This window comes from Emydura macquarii, unplaced genomic scaffold (assembly GCF_026122565.2).
Source record: "Emydura macquarii macquarii isolate MOO-44397 ecotype Brisbane River unplaced genomic scaffold, CSIRO-AGI_Emac_v2 contig_2365, whole genome shotgun sequence".
NCBI lineage: Eukaryota > Metazoa > Chordata > Testudines > Chelidae > Emydura > Emydura macquarii.
Window position 1 is genome coordinate 1,982,564 of NW_027132502.1, and position 16,131 is coordinate 1,998,694.

Below are 16,131 nucleotides of genomic sequence, written 5' to 3' on the forward strand. Positions count from 1 at the left end.
CAAAACAGAAATATTTTCCACCCTTCTGTTCTTCCAGTGACGCCCACGCTCCCAAAGCTTTCTATGTATTTGTTTTGAATCTGTTGTCACTGTCACACCAGAGCACACCACTGGCGTTCCAGCTCTCACAAGGTCAGAATCCATAGGCAGCATTAGATAAGGTAAGAGAAAAGGACACTTTATCAAGGTTATTAGGCCACTGCAACTCATCTGCCTTCAGACAATGGCCCATCTGAGTAGTGGCTTCTTCTGAAAGCTTTTCCCTGCATCTTGTTTTTCTAAAAAAAAAAAAAAAAAAACAAACTGCAACAACAGGGAAAATGTCAGCAAATAAACACACACGGCTCCGTATCAGTCAAATCAGAGCAGGCTCTCTGGAACCGAGGACTTGATGGGTCGTTTACTATCGGTACAACATTAAGTCAGATGCTGTCCCCACCTCTCTTCTCCCAGTGGTTATAGGGACCCTACTCTTAAAGTAAGATGATACGCGAAGCATCTGGAAGGTAAAACCTTCCAGGAAAGACCACTCGGAAGGGAGGTCAAACTTTTCAGCCCACAAACCGGCAAGCATCTGACAGCGCCTTTGCTAGTGACCTGTAAAATTAAGCTGAACAAACAACTTGTCAGGAAGGGTCCTACCCAGGTAGGGAGTTGGGCATAATGGGAGTCTTCCATCTCTAACACCCCATTTGACTTGCATTGCCCTTGAGCGAGGCGTAGACATTATTCAAGCCAAGAGAGCCGAAAAGCTCATCAACTACCAAGGCAGTGGAAATGGTTCCTTACAGCACCAGGTCTTTTGAGGAACAGGCTGGTTCCCAGGCGCTGAAAAAAACAATTCCCATACTAAAACAACGCAGGCTACAGCTGGGATGGCCTGCCAGTCTCCCAGAGGTGCATATCTGAGTGATGCAGCCAGCTGCCCCCATGCACCTGCCCGCCTGTGGGCAGACAGGCAGGGAAAAGGAGAGAGTGTGACTAGAAGCAACACTGGGAAATTCAGAAGCCCCTCTGGGATTTTTCCGACCTGGCTTCTGTTGGCATCTTGGATTTGAGCGCCTCTGTCCCTCCCTTTTATTAATCCTCCCACGCCGATTTACTAGCCCCTTTTTCATTCCCACCCTGAACGTGGGAGTGGAAGGACACAGCAGACGTGCCTGGGGGTTCAACCGACGTCATCCAAAGCCTCCTCGTTAGTGATCAAGGCAGAGGGAGAGCAGGGGACGTTGACTAACATCAGCACGGGACAGCCATCCCTCGCCAGCACATTTGAGGGGATTTCGATGCCGCAGCTGTAGATTTTAAACAACTCCTACACTAGTGTGGTGTGGCGCAGCAATCTGAAAAGTAGCAGGGAGATGGTGCTGGAGTCAGAGGGGCCGTTTATCATCTTTGCATTTCCACGGACTCTAGGAGCTGCGGTCAGGGACCAGTACGCCATTGTATTAGGTGCCACACAAAAACAGAACAAAGCTGACAATCGAAAAGATCCATCCTGGTTTGGCCAAGTGACAACCTTTCGCCCTTGCCTTCTCTCACATAAATACAAAGCAACAGATACATTGAAAATAAAGAAGTTTTTCAAAAGAAACCCTACCAAAACAAGTCACTCCCCCGCATGCACTTCTCCCCCCCCAGGAAGAGAATGAGAGAACAAAACATGCCACAGGTGTGCAGTCACGTTGTTTAACACACGACTAGAAGATGCCCAGATCTTTCGGTGATGAGCACGGTACAAGAACCTCTGCAGAACAGAACAGAAGAGGACGCATCCCATTGCCATTTGCACACACGCAGCAGAACGGGTTGGAGAGGGATGCCCTCACTTTCTGAATGTGCCAGATGCACTGTGCACGCTGTGTGATGTTGTGCAGCACCACGTGCTCCTAAACCTCTGCATAGCAGACAGACAAGAATGGGTCCCTCCCTGTTCTCCTCCTGCTAATGCTGCTTTGTCCATTGTCCTAAAAAGGCAGCACGGCCTAGTGACTGGGCAGAGTCCCTATTCCTCGTTCTGAGACATTGGGCAAGTCGCTTCTCTCTGTGACTCCTGTCACCTTTTCAAATTGTAAGCTCTTTGGGGCAGGGACGGTCTCTTACTGTGTGTTTGTACAGTACCTGGCACAATGGGGCTGTGAGCTCAAATGGAGCCACCAGATGATTTGATACAATAAAGTAATAACCTGTGGCAGCAGATTGGAGGGCTACCTGAAAAGGGCCCCAATTCTGAGCCAGCTTCTGGCTGGTGCTGCAATATAAACAACAACGAACTCCTTGCTCACCCGCTGGATGTGTTTTGTTTCGCTTTTATTTGTCTTGCTTCGAGTTAAAAACCCCTAACAAAGTTCATTAGGAACGAATGAGCAACTTGGAGAGAGACAGATGCTGCCTGACTGGATGTGCGAAAAATTTCTGACAGGCAGAAATCATGTAACTCACACATCTTGTGGCGCTATCTAAGTAATAAGTAATTGACTAGAATACTGACGCTTGTAGTACTAAGGTTGTGTTCCCTTTTTGGAAGCCACGCCCCCTCTGGATGACATCTGTCACAGTATATGTTCCTAGAACAGGGAGATATTTTTAAATCTCTCGCTGTGGCTTAAAACTGTGAGTGCATCAGCCAAAATACCTCCCACTGGAGTCTTATATATAGACCTACAGAGATATAGATAGTACAGATAGACACACAGAATCTAGCAATGTTACAGAGACGCTTTTCTGAGGATCTCATGGCACTTTATAAGAACTTTCCTAGCCTATGATTCTGATCACATTACCCTGCTCTGTGAATCCCACTCTGCCATATCAAGCAGCACATCCTGACCTTCAAGGCCCTCCACAACTCTGTTCCTTCTTGCTTATCTGCTCATCTCTCCACCATCATCCCCCTACCCTCTCTGCTACGCTGCCGATGCTGGATTCAATGTTCTGCTTATCTGTTTCTCCTGTAACATTCTTTCAGATACCTCTCATACACAGAGCATCATTCCCTGAATTTATCCATAAAGCCACTAACCTTTACTCCTCGCAATCCCTTCTTGAATCCACCCTCTACCAGGAGGTCTGCAAGAACTTAATTCACCCAAGTGTACAACTAGCCTCAAGCCTGTAAGATTCCATGCATGCTTTTATTAAAGGAGCAGGTAAAAGCAGCGGGTTATAGTAATGGAAACTCTTCTGTAACCTCGATTATAGCAGAGCATATCAGCGGAGCTGCTATCATCTCCCCCAGAAACTCCTATGACACCAAGTTATTGCTGCAAAAAGTTATTTGAGAAAGTACAATAGATTTTCTCAGAAGTATCAAACATATCAGCATTTCAAACACGGAGCGCTGCAGCCTTCAGAGACAAGATGACGCTTCAGCTCTTGATACAGTTATCTACCTAATAATAACCCCAAGAGCGCGCTCTGCCTGGCAGCGCGCCAGACCACATGCTGACTTTCTGCAATTTATTTTTTTGTCAGACATGGAAACGTTGACTCTAGGAAATACAGAGTCTTCTGTGAAAACAGGGTTTTGAGGAAACAGACTTTCAGGGGGAGGGAAAAAAGGTGTGTGTGTCTTTTCTCTTCTTCTTTTTTTAGTGTTGTTTCTGTCATCAAGGACTGGGCAAGAATCTGACCCGATTGTTGTCAGTTGTGTTGGAAATGTTTCCTTGTATCAGCTCTGGAGGGTTGATGTGAACATTATTCAAGGTTACAAGGACAATGATTCAGAGACAAATTCAGGACTTACATGTTTTCATAGGCAAATGAACACACACTTGGTTTGAAGAGGGACTTTGTCAAGGTAGAGGGGGTCCAACAACTCTTCGTTTTTACTTAGTGGAAGGATGACACCGCCTGACAAGATGGGATTGTTCAAACACGTCAGCATTTGTAGACACAAATTCCAGCTCTTACAAGCGACAGGAGAATTTCCCTGAGAAGGAATAAATGCATTTCGGGAAGAAAGGACTGTGTCCCACTTTCAAAGCGTTTTAAAACCACAGCGAGTTCAGAACAATGACTTTAAATGTTATGAAAAATGGCCTTGACAGAAGAAGAGTTTTCTGAGGTAGGGAACTCTGCCAATATACACCTGCCATGGATGTAGCCCAATGTACACACAGTATATGTATGGAAGTGTGCATTACACCACAGGACAAGTCTCTTCACAAACCTATGTCTGTGCATTTCAACCTATATTTACATGTGTAAGAATGTAAGAACAGCCATACTGGGTCAGACCAATGGTCCACCTAACCCAGTATCCTTTCTCCAACAGTGGTCATTACCATCGCTTCAGGGGGAGTGTACGGAAATGGACAATTGGAGTGATCCACCCCGTCTGCCCCTCTCAGCTTCTGGCAGTCCGAAGTTTAGGGTCACCCCAAGCAAGGGGTTGCATCCCTGACCATCTTGGCTAACAACCATTCATTGCCCTATCCTCCATTAACTTATCTTATGCAAACACATACATGCACGATCACATTACATGATGATGCTATGGCGTATGTTTTATGGCCATGGCCATCTTACTTACAGAGCAAAGCACTGCTCATCCCAGCAAAATGTTTGCACCCCCGGACATCCCCTCCTATTTTATGCCACATATCCCATTTCAGAAATGTTTTGTGGGGTAGTTTTGAACATTTTTATTACGAATCTGCTTCCTAGCCCTCCACGACTGGAGGCTCTGTACTCCACATTTCCCTTCCATCACCACCCATTCAGAAACAAACCTGTCCATGCACGTCCCTCCAATGCTTATGGCCAAACAACAGTCCACGAAAGCCAGAGCAACGCCGTGTCTGACTTAGGCCTCATGGCACAACCGGTGCATCTGTCCACCTACGCGTGCGTTTGCCCCACCTGCCTCCGAATGTGCACATCAGGGAGCAGTTACGCCAGCAAGTGCCCATTTACACACACAAATTCAGGGGCAGGTGCCTTGCCCTGAAAATGCCCATCCTCAGCGCATTCTGAGAGCTGTCTCTCATCACAGGTATTTAACCAGGAGAGGTGATTAAAGAGGCAGAGTACAGAGTCACTAGAACCTTTCCACAGGAGCTGATTACTTATCTGTTAAACACATCTCTGTTCAAATAGCGAAAATGGAAATTAATTATCTACACACAGGGTTTCTAATTTTTACCGCTTAAAAAAAAACCTAAGCCACATTTGGACTCCTCTTTTTCTCCCCCGTCTTTATTTACTTGGTAAACAGTCCTTGTGTGCTTTGGATCCAAAAACGCTCAGCGTCTGCTTCATCAGCTTTGAAACAACCAGATTTTGCAACCCTGGGTAAAACCATTTCGATAACTACCCTGGATCCCTCTCTTACAAAGGTATAATATATTGCAAAACACGACATACACCGACTGCTCCTGGAGATTTGCTGTTAGCCTGAAATAAAACAACGGGAGGTTTTTTGTTTGTATTAAAAATACTGTTAGCAGGAGTGCAGGCTCATGCACTGTAAACTATGAGGTCATCAATCCTTCCTATTCCAACATGTTGAAAATGTAATGGAATACTCTGTATTGCTCTATTTCGGGAATGATTCATCTCCTCATCCTCCCCTCCCGTCTCCCTCCTCCCCCCAAAAAATTGCAGACTAAAAGAAAAGAGTCAAAATAACTGGCAATTTAAGATGGTCTAAACTCAAATTTTCTTCGGTTTGAAAAGCACGCCATGTAGCGGCGGCACCAAACTCCCACAGCGATGCCCTTGAGTCCCCAACACCTTTTATTTGCTGCCAAGAAGCAGTCTCTGACTAGGAAGGAGGACGATTGGGTGGGGGGAAGGTAGAGGAGGGAAATAGAGGAACCAGAATGAAGTCTGTTCATGAATCCCTCCATCCAGTTCTAGACATCTCAGCCCTAGGAAGGGGGTCGGCAAACAGGACAGAGCCCAGAGAAGAGCAACAAAAACGATGACTGGGCTGGAAGGGAGCTATGTCTTGTGAGGACAATGTTAAGTACATACTGAATAGCGCATCTCCATAATAACTAAGTAGCATCTCAGGATAACTTTTCTACAGGTACGAAGGGTGAACGTGCAAAAGATCAAGAGGGATTATTTTAACGGAGGGTGTGTATTAGGAGCAATGGATTAAATTAAGCAAAGGAAAAGGAGGCTGACTGCGGATGAAGACCTTCTTGACTGTTGAGTCTATTAGATTCAGTTTGTAAGCTCCTTGAGACAAGGATCATCTTCTGTTTGTTCGGATTGTACAGCACCTACAACCAGGGGGTCTTGGTCCCCGACTGGGGCTCTGAAGAGTTACGGCGGTAAATGATAATCATCGACCTGGAACAAAATGCCCAGGGAGGTGGCGGAATCTCTATCCCTTGAGACATTTCAAACAAGACTAGGAAAGAGGCTATGTTGCAGGGAACAACGTACTGCATGAACAGGATGAGCTAGGTTTAGTGGGTCTTCACCAATTTGAACCGCTAGGATTTCCTGAAAAACTAGTATTTGTTTCGCTGAGAAGTTGAGTCTTCTTTTGTTGTAGACTGGCTGTGACAGAGCGAGGCACTTAGCCCACCCAAGTCAAATCAAGGGTCATTGGAGGACAGCCTACATCTTCCTTATCCCTTTTCACTTCTACCTAACAAATTAGCTCTCTCCGTGGCCCTGGAATGCACCTCTAGCAAAGGGTCTGCAGCCAGGCAGCCTTGGACAAGTGCCTGAAGGACAAAATTAGCCAGTGGTAAGTGCAGGGAGGCAATTTATGAATGAACTGCTCGTTTTTAACAGCTCTCAAAGTCGTCACAATTGAACAAGTGATCGCTGGCGAGCGTGGAGTGTAATCAGTCCTCCTCTCTCCAGAAATATAAGGCAGTCAAACATAGTAAAGATTGCCTTTCGTATTGGAATTCGGCCAGGTCAAAGTCCCACCAGTTCAGAAAGGAATCTGGTACCACCCATGCTGGGAGATGACTAATCCTGGCAGCCGAGTTACGGCACAGCTTCTAGCACACATCCGCTAACCACCAAGAGACACCGACATACGGGCATCTGAACATGCCTCATCTTTGATGCCCTACAAAATACTCCTGTCCCATGCCCACATCCCTCCTCTCCTTTCTTCCTTCTTCCTCCCTCCTCCCTGCCCATCCTCTCAATCTTCTTTCCTTACAGTGCCTTTCATCCCCTCCCACTCCCAGCTTCAAACCTCCACCCATCCACTTCTCCTCAGCCTGGAAGTGCCCTTTGTCGCATTTTCTGAAAAGTGCCCTCTGGCCTCCTACAAATCCCTCGCCTCAAAAGTCCCTTCTTCCAGCAATCTGCCTTATCTTGCTTTCCTCTCCAGCAGTCCACCCATTGCCTCCCTCACCTGGGCCTCTTCAATCTTTGATTGCAAACTTTTCAAGACAAGGATCTCACCTTCCTCTGTGTGTAAAGTGCCACATAAATTTACAGGACTGTGTAAATGATAAAGAAAGAATATCAGCATTCCAAGATAGCTCTGCATGTGCTGCCTTCATTAAGACCACTTTATGTTTGCTTTCTCTCTGCAGCATGCTAATCAAGAGCTGGTTACCTGCAGGACTATTTCTCCTTATCTCTTATCTCCCACTTGCGAGACTATTACTTAAATTTATCAGCATTCTTCACAAATGGCTGAGAAGCGGAGGTGGGCCGACTTCACCAATATTGCTAACCCACAACCTCAAACCTTGAGACACGCAGAAGCTTGTGTGAGCAGCACAGATAGCCACAGGCAGAAAAGACTAAACTGGGTTATTTTTAACCCCCACCTGCATCCCCCGTTTCCACTCAGTTTTCATTAAGATTTTGAAGTAGCAAGTCCCCAGGGCCATATCCTCAGCCGATGTAAGTCAGGTTAGCGCCAGTGAACCACACGCTGATTTCTGGCGGCCCACAGATCTTAATATTTAAAGCCTGACTTTGGATATTTTGGGGGTGTGCGTTTGAATGAGAAGGGTGAGAACGGAAAGGTTCTGTGTACAACGCTAGCTCGAGGGTGCATGGCAGGGCCAAACGCCCATGGAAAACCCAGCAAAAAAGCCACTTTTGAAGATGAAAACCCCATCCCCTGGTCAGCGCTGAGATGACGAAACTGACCGACTGGCTGCTTTGGCGCCAGAAGTCTCACTCAGCATTATGAAGCAGTCGCAGAGCAGGATTACTGCTCTTTGACAGTCAGCAGCATGAGATGCTGGGTCAATAGACTAATAAATGCAAGAGTGTTCACAAGCCAGCTGACATCATATAATCAGCTGGTTTCCTTATCTTCAGAGAAGATACTCCAGGGCTTACGGGTAGGTTATGCCAGCTCCCTGCTTTCTGGCCTCCTTCTGACCCACTTCTTCGGACTTCAGCCGCTGCTCACCTTCTTGGCTCTGCCCCAGCCTACAAGAACTCCAACTGCTCATCCATTTCTCCTCCTCAAATGCCCTCTGCTTTGAAAATCCTTCCTGGGTCTGTGCCGGACTAGCTTCAAAACCGGTCCCTCGGCCCTGCAGCTTCGACGGCCACTCTGCGATTTCTCCTCCGCCACAGTGCCTGCCATCAGAAACAGCCTTCTCTAGACCCCACTTTGGGCTCTCCCTAATTCAGAACAGGGATTATTCAAAACTGGCTCTCCTGGGAACCCTCTCCCTGGGTCCGTGCAGAAACTCCAACACGGCTTTGAAGAGCGCCCTTTGGTGCCTCTCCACATAGAATGAACTGATAAATAACGAAGTGTTCTAGATGCAGTTGTACGCAGTGGCTGACGTACCAACAACAACGTATTGTATTATCAGGACCCTCATCTAAACCCTTAGGAAAAGCCCTAAAAGCCCCCGGCTGTAGTCAGATTGTACACGCAGAAAGGAAGGAATTCAAGTGTACAGCCTTCAGGGACATGAAAGCGCTCGTTGGCATTACTGCTGCAATCAGAGGAGGTGGTAATTGCGGGCCCACTGATTAGCAGGAAACAAGAAATCAATTCAGGGCACTTGTAGACAAAGCAATCATCCAGAAAATGAAGAACACAACACAAAAAAATAGCCTCCCTTCTTTCCAAATGCACTTTTCTAAACTTGAGCATTTAACAAGGCAGCAATTTTTAAGCACAAGCATTCAAAATGGAACCTGAAGATTCGCCCACACGCTTCCACACCACACTGTCCATGTGCTAAAAGGAGGCAGAAATAGCTGCATCGCTACCTGCCTTGTGCCTACCAATCGGACCAGTCAGTGGCCATAAATGTAGTCTTTGGGCTGCTATCTGAACTGCAAAGACACATCCCTGCTCTGTAAAGACCCGAGTGTCCAACAGCCTGGACAAATTTACAAGCTCCTTCCTCTCTGAAAGCAACCTACACGTGCACAAGGAGAGGACCTGGATATCAAAGGAGCTGCCATACCAAAACACATGTTGAACATGCCCGTGGATTTGAAATACACAGCTCTGAAAACAGCATATTGATTTAACAACAATAGGAGACAAGTAATCAAACGCTGCCCTTCTGTAGCACCCGCTCCCAATGGCAACACATTTGTAGACTCTAAGGATATGTCTACACAGAAGGGGGGAAAAAAAACAAAACCTGCACCAGCAAGTCTCGGCGCCTGGGTCAACTGACTCAGCTTCTCAATGCAGGGCTAAAAATAGCCATGCAGACCTCCCCTACTAGCACAGGGTCAGGCAGGTGATGCTTCAGCGAAGGAGCTCAAACTGCATTCTGAGCCAGCCGGGAGAGATGGAGGGACATTACTGACCCCGTTTTAACGCTGGGGGAACAAGGCACAGAGTTTAAATGCTCTGGTTTTTAGAAGCACAGAGCACCCACACAGCTACCAAAAGCATGGGGGAGCTGCAGAGGTTCAGCACATCTCAAAGCCAGGCCATCTGGGACTTGCCCACAGTCACGCAGCCCGTCGGGGTCAAAGCCAGGCTTAGAGCCCAAAACGCCCATTGTTGTTGTTACTCCTAACAAAGATGTGGATTGTGGAAACGTCTAGGATTCCCAGCCATGGACCAGGATCCCTCTGTGCTAGGTGCTGTACAAACCCAGAACAGAAACCATTAGATAAGGTTCCGTCTCTCAGGAGTTAGCTCATTCTAGAACATCACGCTACTTTTCAATAGCGCTTTTCAGTCCACTGTCCGGATTAACACACCACATACCATATTACAGGTGGTAAACCCGCAGATTGCAGCAGACGCTGCTTTTAGTATAGACTATCAACTGCTTTCAAAGGCAAGCGCCTTGCTTTCTCTGTGCTGAATGTTCTAGCTGCCCTAGTACAGTAACTGCAACTCTGTGACTGTCTGGTTATTCTGCAGCATGACCATATGTGTAACTGTGGATCGGGCAAAGTTACACAGCCCGAGAGATGAGAAAAAAAATGATCTGACACTAAAAATGTGACTCTTTCAAGCAGCAGAGCTTTGGGGCTACAATTTTCAAAAGTGACCAGTGATTCTGGATGCTTCAGTTTGCCCAGCTGCAAAAGACACGAAGGTGGCCTCAGTTGAAAATCAGCTACCTTCAAGAGGTCCCAGGTCTTGTCTACACAGAATAGCAACGCACCCCAAAAAGTTGCAACTTCTAACGTGCTGCATGCTAACTGGCCCGAATTAAAAGTGCCCTAGTTCATATTAATGTAACGCTGTCATAAAACCTGAGCTCCCCTTGAATCACTGGTTCTTTTTAAAATATTGGTCTTTTGTTTTTAGCAAGAGTCGCTTTGCTGGTAAAATACCTACAGGGATACACGGTATCTTGCGACTCAGCTTCAGCACCAGGAGTCAAGATATCTAGAGTCTATTCTTTGCTCTGACACAGACTCACTCTGTGACCTCAGACATGTCACTTAACCACTCTGTATCTGCAATGCTCATTGGTACACTGGGGCTGATACTTTCCTGTCTTCTAGAGGTGTGGCAAGCGTTTGTTATTTGTAAATTCCTCTCAGATGGAAAGTATCACATCTGAACATATTTCATGACTACTGATAAAAAGAGTCACCTCCAGAACAGCAGATGATTCCTCCCATTTTAGCTGGAGCGCACACACATTTTCCATGAAGTCATCTTTTACTAACGATGATCCAACTGACTACAAAAACACTCCTGCTGCTAGTAAGAGTCTAAAAAAAAAAGCAAACAGAGTGGTACCAAAGACGAGAGCCCACTGTAAAATGACTGAAGTCCCCATGCAAACAACCCATTAGCAAAGTTCAAATGCAATTGAAATGACTAAGCTGTTAAAATACTCTTCAATTTATTGTTAAGTTTCCAAGGAAAATGACACACTATGTACTATTTAATTGATTGTTTTCTATTTCTTAACATCCATTTACCCGTCCCCACATCTGTTTGGTTTTAATTTCAAAAGATTATAACAATTCTTTTTTTAGGGAAAAAAATTGTCTACGCGGATGAAGACAGATTTATCTGAAGAACAAAAAGTATATCGAAGGGAAGCAGCTGCCACAATGGACAGCTCTGCTGGAACTGGTCTTTACGATATCTACAGAGTAGGGGCTCGAGAATACACAACCGACACGGAGCAAGAACCAGCTTCCTTCCTAGCACAGGGAGCCAGCTGGATGTTAAAAAAGTCTTTAAAAACTGATGAGTCACAATACTGTGCCCGCTTTACCAAGCAGTAGTTGATTTTGGAGCTTTGCCGGTCAGGTTTCTATTGGAGGCGGAATCAGTGATGCAGAGTCTGGGTATATTCTTAATGTAACTTGTTTCTTTACACCAGATAGATCAGTCCTTTAACAGAGATGGTCAAAAACAGCACACATGCTGTTTGTTTCAGAAATCTCATCCCAAACACAAATACCTGTTCCCGGGAAACAACTCTACCCCTCAAACGGATTCTAGTTAGAGAGATTAAGGCAGACAGTAAACTCTCCAGCTGCTTGCAACATCTCCCGCAAAAGAAGCAGCATCACAACGCTAACAACAATACAGCATTTCTTTGAAGACTGCTCACAGACTAAAAAAAAACTTGTAAGACTATGTAAGAGCACCACCTGGTAACTCCTACCATAACAACATGTTGTTGGGATCACATCATATACTGACGACAGGCATCCAGAGTATTAAATACTCTCAGATTTCAGCTTGCCTCAGACTAATTGCTGCACTGATTTTCAGTAGGAGGAATCTAATTTTACTAGTAAAAAGAAAAATACTTTATAGGTAATAGCACTTTTCAACCTCTGGTTGCAAAAGTCCTGGTAACTGGATCAGAAGGAGAGAGGATTGGCTTGTGGGATCAGGATATCTGTGTTTTATTTCCAAATTTCCTGCATTGCCTAGGCTATGTCACTTAACCACCATGTGCCTCCGTTTCCACATCTATACATCGAGGAGAACCACGTTTTTCCTGGCTCACCGGCTTGACACAATGTTTGTTAAGAATTCTGAAATCTTCAATTACAGAAGTGCAAAATATCACCAGAAATACACAATCAGGGACCAGAACCCTGCCACCCAGCCTACACAAACTAATAGACTCTCCACCTCTTTCATGTCTTAATGCACCCATCACTGTGGTATCTGGGAGTTTTCCCCTAGCAGCTATGAGGAATGTTTTAAAGGTACCCACGCTAGCATAGCTTAGTGCATTTTTATTCTTCCTGTAGCACCTGAGTTATTGCTGCGCGGCGATAACGCAAAACATCTTGAATGCAACAACGTTCTGCGTTCGGAGAGTCCGGCTGACTGTTCTGTTATCACTCCATCAGACTGCAGCACAGAGATGAAGCACAGCAGAGAAGCCAAATTCCTCCCACACCATGGAAGACACAGCAAGTCCTCTGCAACCAATACGTCATTTAAACATGCTCAGCCCGTCCAGGCTTCAGAAATGCCTTTAAAGATCCCTAAGGAGCTCTGTAAGCACGCCGATGTGCGGGCCCAGCTTGCAGAGGCATCCATAAGGCAAGCTCTCTGGATTGCGGGGTCTCCACAGGAATATCCTGTGACAGTGGTCCCATCAAGCCAAACCTTGGCGAGGCATCCATCATAGAGCTTGATTACCATCAGTGATTACGTGGTTTGCTCGGTGTCCTGAAAGGTGTGCTGGACTGACTGCGTTGGGAGACTGCAGTCTTCTGGTTACCCATCCAACAGGGCTAGCATGAGTAGGGGCAGCCCACGTACTGCCCAGTTCGACATGTCCCAGCCCTGACATGGAGAAGATCAGCTGTGAAGAGAGAGGGCAGTTCAGCCTCTATGGACCATCTAACCCTTGACCGTCACTCATGCTCGCTCTGACGGTGCTGATATGCAGCGCAGTGAGACGGAGCGGTGTACAAAGCTTCGCACCACCACTATGCTTTCTCCTGCGGTATTAGAAGATAAAAACGTGGATCTCCTGACGAAACGCCTTTTTCCTTTCTCTCTGGAATCGTCTACGATGCCTAGTGAGGCCTCACGGCCTTGTGCATTTTCTCCTCCAACAAGCAGTGAGGGGGAAAGGGGGAGAAAAACCAGATGAGCAACATGTCAGCATTTTTAAACCGGCAGAATTTTTGCCCTGGCACAAATCTGATTTTTCTCCCCCTCAATAGCACCAGCTGCGGCATCCACTGACTGGAAAATGTTGGGACCACTCTTGCATGGAGTCACTGCACATTTCTGAGCGCGTCCCAATGTGAGGGATGTGAGCTGGCTTTCCTGATGAGTGATGCTAGCACACGCACGCAGGGCTGAAAGGTTTTTCCCTCTTCAAACGAGAAGAATGAATGACAGAAGTGCTTGGCAGTGAAACGATATCACACTTTGCAGAAGTCTACAAGGCACGAGAGCCAGACACACAGAAAGCACAGCACACCAGTGACATCGAAAGCTTTCTGTTTGTTTGCATAGACACACACAGCACAGGAAGGATGACCTATTGGTTAAGGTATTAGACTGGAGCTGTATATTCCTTGGGACTATGTATTGATGTAGTGCAGTGGCTTTCAACCTATTTTCCTGAATGGAGAAAAAGACCCCTTTGAATTCTTAGATACAGTCTGCGGACCCCCAGGGATCCATGGCCCACATGTTGAAAACCACTGGTACAGTGTATGTAGCACAACGGGGCACTCATTTCAGTAGACGCCTTTAAAAGCTGCAGGAATTCAAGTGATAGGTTGAAAATCAACAAAGGTTTAAATGCAACTGAGATTTGCCGACTCCAAATCCACCGAGTGCCTACAAGAGTGTCCAGCGAGTCATTTGGCCTGCTTGCCTTTATCAGCCGGGGCTGACTGCCCTTTGATTTATTCCCTCCTCATGACACAAACTACATCAGATGCCCATTGGGTGGTAAGAATGATCAAGTCAGTTGCCTACCTGAGTTAGCTTCAATGCAAATCCTTCCCTTTAAAAAAACCAGAAACCTTCATTCTATCTCTACACTTTAAAATAGGGGAAAGTGTGATGAAAACAGACTCAAGTCAATGTACAAATTTACTGTCTGGATTGAAGATCAGTGATTATGGCCAGTGATTTAAACCCCTCCCCATTCACGACCCTCCCAAAATGTAAAGATTTCCATTAGACACACATGAGTCACTGACATTCAACCCACCCAGAATCAACATTAAAAACCCTCCTTCGTCTCTGGGCAGAAAGAACCTACACTGAATCCACATGACAATAGGAATCGAGGGACAAATTCCCATTCCAAATTCCTGGGAATGACTTGAGTTGCCAGGAATAAAACAGGAAACAAAATGCTCCAGGTTTTTTTAGTGCTGACTTACTTAATGAACTGTAGTTTCCTTTCAGGAAGGGGGAAGGGCTGGGGGGACTCAGACAGCTACAATATCAGACAGATTATGTCCTTGCACTAAAGGGAAAACACGAAGGAACAGGAAAAACTACACACTGAAAAGTTGGAGGAAAAAAGCCCCAGCCTGTTAAAACAGTTCAACTTCTTCCTGCTGCACAATAAAATGTGGTTAAATATTAACTTTGGCAGTAATTGTACCTGCAGGTTATATAGCCCTATTAATACACGCAGTTGCTTATGAGACCAAAACTGCACACAGGCTGTGTTTTACCTGGTGAACACTACCGTCAGCGTGTACTTACTTCACTCTATAGCACTCTGCTGCCCTGTTGCATTAACCTGTGGAACCAAAGGACCGAGGTGGAGCCTGCTTAAATGACCTTTTCATCTACAAGCAAGCGTTAGGCCCTGAGGTAATGACAGAGCAAGAGGTTTGACTCTGAGATGGATCCGACAGGTAAGTCTCAGTGTGTGCAACAGACCAGCTTACAAGTCACAACACGCCTCACCGCCACCCCACCCCGCCCAACCAATCTATCTGCCTGAACGAAAAACCAAGTCCTTTGATTCTGCAGTAACCAGGTACTTACTGGAGTTCAGATGACCTCCTTCACTCAGACGCCTCACCTTAAAGCGGATCACATTAGGAACGTGGCCCAGGAGTGAGAGAGCTGAAAACTGACAACAGGCTTCCAAAACAAGGGGAAAAAGGAGGAAAAAAAAAACCCTTACTACAGGAATTCAAATCCTGCTTCCACCAAACCCTGAGTCACCTCCCCTCCCCTTCCAATAGACCAGTGCGATGGGTAAACATTTCCAAATATGGAGATCAAGACTCCAAAGGATGTCAGAAAAATCACCCGTCTCTCCCTGGGTTTGCCACTTGGATGACTTGCCCATCTTGAGACAGAACGCTGCGCTGCGTGTGAATTATTAACTCCAAGGGATGCACGCTAGGCTATATGCCCCCCGTAGCATTGCAGTCCCTGGTGTGCCCTTAGGAAGCACCCAGCTCAAAGTGCAACATGCCCTTTCCAAGGGTGCAGTGGGGAGGAAACAATCAACCAATGTGGGAGACTGGTCTGAGACCCCAGGAGAACCACCCTCCATCATCCCATTGTTACACCACCTAATGCTGACTCTGTGGCCAACGTCTACACCAGATAGCTTTACTAGCAGCATTTTTGTTGGCATATCGTTGCTAACGTTTTCTGCCCCATTGCTGCCATGTTTCCTCACCAGGACAGGCGGTATCAGCAAAACATGCACTGCGGGTAAGCAGCCCAGCGCCCCTTACACCACGGAGCCTTGTGAGACTTTTCTGCAGGGCACCGGGGGATATCACCCCGCCCGGGGAGTGGTGGAAGCTTTG

The 16,131-nt window shown here is 46.4% G+C and overlaps 1 protein-coding gene across 7 annotated transcripts in view; it reads right to left on the reverse strand.

Moving 5' to 3' along the window:
- The window catches only part of LPP (LIM domain containing preferred translocation partner in lipoma), a 400,945-nt gene that overhangs the window by 353,132 nt on the left and 31,682 nt on the right, over window positions 1-16,131 (reverse strand). For 2 of the 7 annotated variants that reach the window (XM_067561070.1, XM_067561065.1), the window contains exon 1: window positions 15,350-15,927. The exons of the other annotated variants lie outside the window; for them this stretch is intronic. The gene's annotated coding sequence lies outside the window, so the exon portion shown is untranslated. Of the gene's footprint in view, window positions 1-15,349; window positions 15,928-16,131 lie in introns of those variants that run through there. 7 annotated transcript variants of the gene reach the window in all.